This window comes from Bidens hawaiensis, unplaced genomic scaffold, assembly GCF_021521415.1.
Source record: "Bidens hawaiensis isolate Kalapana, Puna unplaced genomic scaffold, B.hawaiensis_p1.1 tig00009085_1, whole genome shotgun sequence".
NCBI lineage: Eukaryota > Viridiplantae > Streptophyta > Magnoliopsida > Asterales > Asteraceae > Bidens > Bidens hawaiensis.
The window spans coordinates 125111-130675 of NW_027491667.1; the positions used below are offsets into that span (position 1 = coordinate 125111).

Below are 5565 nucleotides of genomic sequence, written 5' to 3' on the forward strand. Positions count from 1 at the left end.
GAGCTCGAGCTCTGTGTAAGTTAAACGAGCCAAGCTCGGGCTCGTTTACACCCCAAGGTTTAAGTATCTTTGTAGCATATACAATGATACTTAGACATGTAGACATCTTTGGAGTCCAAGACTATTTTCCTTTGTAAAACATTTAAGTTCACTTGCCAATTTAGTAATTTTCCCTTTTTAAAATATCTAATCAAGAACAGTTTTTTTAAAAACCAAGTTCTACTTCTGATACTACAGAAAACCATATTATCTCAAGGTCCACATGAAAATTGAAATCAACACCTAAAATCAAACAACAAACATAAAGCAACAACACTACAACCCCAACCAAACTCCAAATAATGCGAAAATCTCACATCAAAACCGGCCCGTTATCTTATTCGGGCTGGTCCACCTCAGCATACGGCGTATCCACTTGGGCCTTCTCAGCTTCCTGGACCTCCTTCTCAGTCTTCCTACCTTTCTTTGACTTGTAATACACACTCATAAATGTCCCCACAGCTCCATACTTGTTCCTGCACTTCTCATAAAGCCCTGCATAAAACATCCTCCAAAACTTCTTCTCATCAAGTTCAGAAACCGCGTATTGTGGCTGGAACCCGTGGTTCTCAATCAACCAAGTTTCCAAACGACGAACTGCATCAACCCCGTCAAATACCTCACCCCTGAACACGGGTCCTGGTGTGTAGTAGACTCCAACATCCGTGTACATTTGTGCGTATGACGTGTCACCTTGCCTGCGTGCGTGTTCAAACCCTTCTTCCGGGTATATCATCGTCTTACATGGAAGCTTGTACATCCTATGTGGACATAACCATAGTGGATATATCTGTACAATATATAAATAACAATAATAATAATCAGTTTCAAAACACATATCCAAACACTAAAAACAATTATAGTAATAATAATATTACTGTTTTACCTCCATTTCACGGTCAACCCACTCAAGTGCATCGGGGACCTTATAAAGCGGGACGAGCAAATCTTGAATAACATGCATCTCATGGTAATAGTTTCTTATGGCTTCACCTTGGGTAGCTTTAAGCAAAGAAACCTTTGGTGGCATTAACCAACCAAACAGAAACCTAAACCACCATTGATCACCAAAAGGAAGAATAAGTTTCCCTTCCCAGTACAAGCACCACGTGTGTCGGTGATAATATTCTCTAGTCGGGATATACTCGACAAACTCTCCTTTTTTCAAAGCGGTTTCAGCATGCTGATAAAACCACGGCTTAAACCACCAACCGACACTGTTGATTTTATTCCCTTTCATTTTGGCTTCTTCTTTAGACGCGTATTTTCCCGTCATGCAAACGCCCTCATGCGGGTTGTAAATCATGGTTTCCACAAAGTCAGGAACTTTTTCGTTGTTCTCATCATTAAAATCAGGGGCGAAAGAGTCGATATATGTTAGGATTAAACGCACACACGAAACTGAACACGACACGAAAGCAATAAACGAACAAGAGGATTTAACGTGGTTCGGTCTAAACTGACCTACGTCCACGGGTGGCAACTAGGTATTTCTTTTTTGAGTGACCAATATTACAAGTACATAATGTTGTTTATATAGAGACTGAACTAGGGTTAGTAAATTATTATGCAAGAAATCTAAACCGGGCCGGGCTTGGGCCCGACCGCCCACACCCGTCTCCTCTTTTGACTTCATATAATAAACCGGGCCAACAACGCCTACGAACCCAACAATCTCCCACTCGGAGGCCTTGAGTACTCTCGTCTGCACTCCTGATTGTACTTCTGTAATCTGAACATTAAACTTCTTCTAGTTGCCACCGCCTTCTCATCAATTAACCTGAAGGCCCGTTGAAGCTCCCCGGAGCTCCAACACGTCAGTCATGGCTGAAACTGCCCCTGACCCGTTCTCTGTCCCTACCGGCTCCCACTGTAACGAACTACCGGATCCTGAGATAACCTGAGAACAAACACTCTCCATATTTAGCAAGTAATTCATTGGAGAGACTTTTACAGCTGGAATACTGGTTTTCTTAATCCACTGTCGACCTGGGACTGTAACTGAAACACGACCTGTGCTCCCACTGTCACGATGTCCCCCAACTGATTTAACCTTCCTAGCTCGTTCATCCTGAATCTTCACTTTGGCTCTGGGTTTGTTACTTGCAAAACGAACCTTCTTCTGCCCACGAGATTCTGTGAACCGGATTTTGTCTTTCACCAAAACTGGATCCACTCCTTTCGGTGACATATCGACCATATACAACGAACCCATTTTCTTGCCACGAGCAACAACGAGATTCCCTTTGACTACTTTCCACTGCCCATTCCCGAACTTAACATCGTGCCCTTGGTCATCCAACTGCCCAACTGAAATCAAACGTTTCTTCAAACTTGGAATAACCCTCACGTCTTTCAAAGTCCAAGAAGTACCGACTGAAGTTATCAAATCAACGTCTCCCATACCCGTAACCTCTAAAATATCATCATTCGCTAGTCGAACCTTTCCAAAATCCCCAAATTTAAGATTCTTCATCGTTTCACTACAGTGAGTGGCATGAAACGATGCACCAGAATCCATCACCCAAGCATCAACGCTACTCTCAACACTACAAACCAAAGCCTCATCACTACTGACCCCGTCATCTGTGTCGTCTTCTGTAACGTTCACCTCTTTCTTACCATTCGGACACTGATTCCTGAAGTGTCCTTTCTCTTTACAACCCCAACATTCAATATCCTTACGAGTCTTAGACTGACTCCTCTTCCTGCTCCCACTGCCTCGCTGTTTTCCCCTACCTCTACCTTCTGTGACTAGCATATTGCCTGATGATTCACCTGAACTTCTGCGTCTTGAATCTTCTCCCAGAATCAGATCTCGAATCCCATCGAAAGTAATATTTGTAGACGAACTACAAACTGCAGTCACTGTTTGCGACCAACTGTCGGGTAAAGAGGATAATAACAAGAGGCCTTGAACTTCATCATCAAACTTAATGTCAACTGACACTAAGCGGGACAAGATCGAATTAAGATTATTGATATGAGTTGTAACTGACCCACCCTCTTTCATTCTTGTTGTCACTAGCTCTCGAATAAGATAGACTTTATTCGCTGCCGAAGGCTTCTCATACATGTTGGATAGCGCCTCCATCATACCACGTGCTGTGGTTTCTTTCATGATGTTAAACGCCACATCTTCCGACAACGACAAAGTAATACAAGCCCTAGCTTTCTTGTCTAACTTCTTCCAATCTGCTTCTGACATCTTTTCTGGTTTTTCATCCTCGAACACTACATCCAAGTCTTTCTGACAAAGTAGTGCCTCAATCTGCATCTTCCACCAACCGAACTTCTGTCCGTCAAACTTCTGTATCGAAACCTTTCCGTCTTCTGCCATGGCAATGACTAAAACGAAAAACTGGATAAAACAGAGACAGACACAGCAACATGAGCCTGAACTTAACGATTGTTCTACTGAACTCTGTTAAAAAATCAACCTATTTATACGCAGCGGAATATCGAACTGAAAATCAGAAACCGAAACTTTAAACTGAAACGATAAACCTGACAAACGCGGTTGGCACTAGTTCTCCGTTTCTTTAACGCTTCTTCTGACTTGACAACGATTCTTCAATGAAAAATAGAATCCTGATTCAACTTGTTCTTGGTTTGGTTAGGCTGATCAGCGATAACAGGTAATCAGGCCGGCTTCACTGCTCGGCTATCACACTTATACTTCGACCACAAACCCGTAACGGCAGCTGGTTACTCAGTTCTGTCGGCTAGACTGCCCGACACGACTTTTAGCGGTTGATGCTTCTTGAATGACGATCGAACAAATCGGTAATAGGGTGGCGGCGCTACTGCCGGCAAACCCTAATCGAACTGATGACCAACAAGACGAACCCGGTGACCGCTGGGTTAATTTGGCGGCTGCCAAAAAACGAAACCCTAGATCAACCCTATCTTCTGCAACTCAAAAAACAACAAGCGTTGGCTTACGGTGGTGTATGGCGGTGGACTGAACCCTAGTCGCGATCGTCGGGCTGGGTTTAGTGGCGGCGAAACAGCGGCGACGTATACCCTAACGACAATCGAAAAAACCGTAGGCGGCGGCGGAACCCTAGCGCAGTAGGGTGGCGGCGGCTGGATGGTTTGGCGGCGACTCGGCTGGTTCAACGTGTTCTTCGCGTGATCTGAACCTAAGCTCTAGATACCACTTGTTAGGATTAAACGCACACACGAAACTGAACACGACACGAAAGCAATAAACGAACACGAGGATTTAACGTGGTTCGGTCTAAACTGACCTACGTCCACGGGTGGCAACTAGGTATTTCTTTTTTGAGTGACCAATATTACAAGTACATAATGTTGTTTATATAGAGACTGAACTAGGGTTAGTAAATTATTATGCAAGAAATCTAAACCGGGCCGGGCTTGGGCCCGACCGCCCACACCCGTCTCCTCTTTTGACTTCATATGATAAACCGGGCCAACAAGGCCTACGAACCCAACAATATACGCTTGTGCGAGGTCTCGTACGTTGCCTCTGACCGGTTTGTAAGTCAGCTTCATGTATTCTTTGATGGGAATAAGTTTGATTTCTGCTGACATAAGTAAACCGAGTGTCCCTTGAGACCATGGGATGGCATAAAAGAGATCAGAGTATTCATTATCTTTTGTGGCCCGAACCACTTGTCCATTTGCAAGAACAATCTCATACGCCACAACGGTATCAGAGAAAAGACCATATAAATGAGAGCTTCCTTCGATTCCATAGCCGTTTATGAGCCCACCAACGGTTAGATCATCAAGCTCAGCCACAACAGCCAAAGCCAGATTCATAGGAACAGTTGCTCATGTGATCTGACCCATGTTGACCAACGGCACACACTTGGCAATCATTCTTTCTTGGTCGATTTCAAGAATGTTGCGGAAAGCCGAAAGGTCAACTTCAAAATGTCGGGCCCGTTTGTAGTCAACATTTCTCATTCCGACTGCGATCCACGGCTTTCGGGCTGTGCAGACGAGCCTGTCCTTTGATGGGTTTCTTTCTTTGAGACATTTTTGAACTTTTTTAACGTTTTCATCATGTTCCTTTTGGCGTTTGGCGAATGATTTCCACTCAGATCTAACGTCCCCAAGGTAAGTGAGGAAGTAGAGAGTGAAAGAGATTGGAAGTACTACAAATATGACAAGAATCCATCTGAATTGAACAAAATAGTCAACCCACACCTTCTTCCTCTTCGGGCGAACTAACGGAGCCTCAAGATCCGCCATTTTTTAGAGACTATGAGCTATACCATCCAGAATAACGAAATATTTCACTAAATCGATACACGTAATGTTGAGATTACCGCAAAAATGGATTAATACTAACAAGAACATTAAAAAACAAGACATCCAACTCATCAAATCCAAATAGTAATTAATTTTAAATAAAATTGGAATAATTAATATTGAACAGAAATATGACTTGGCTTGGCAATAATCTTTATGGATCCCTACTCATGGATCCACAAAAGGTCAAACAAATAGTTTGAATAATCAAAGTAGATCTGGTTACAGTAAATAACTAAT

General features: G+C 43.2%; 1 pseudogene across 1 annotated transcript; it reads right to left on the reverse strand.

The window, feature by feature from the left end:
- Window positions 1-293: 293 nt before the first annotated feature.
- On the reverse strand, window positions 294-5311 carry LOC143531133 (delta(24)-sterol reductase-like; annotated as a pseudogene). Its single transcript, XR_013134966.1, has 3 exons — window positions 4509-5311; window positions 926-1416; window positions 294-829 (listed from the first exon to the last, which is right to left on the reverse strand). The product of XR_013134966.1 is annotated as a delta(24)-sterol reductase-like (transcript).
- Between the last annotated feature and the right edge of the window lie 254 nt (window positions 5312-5565).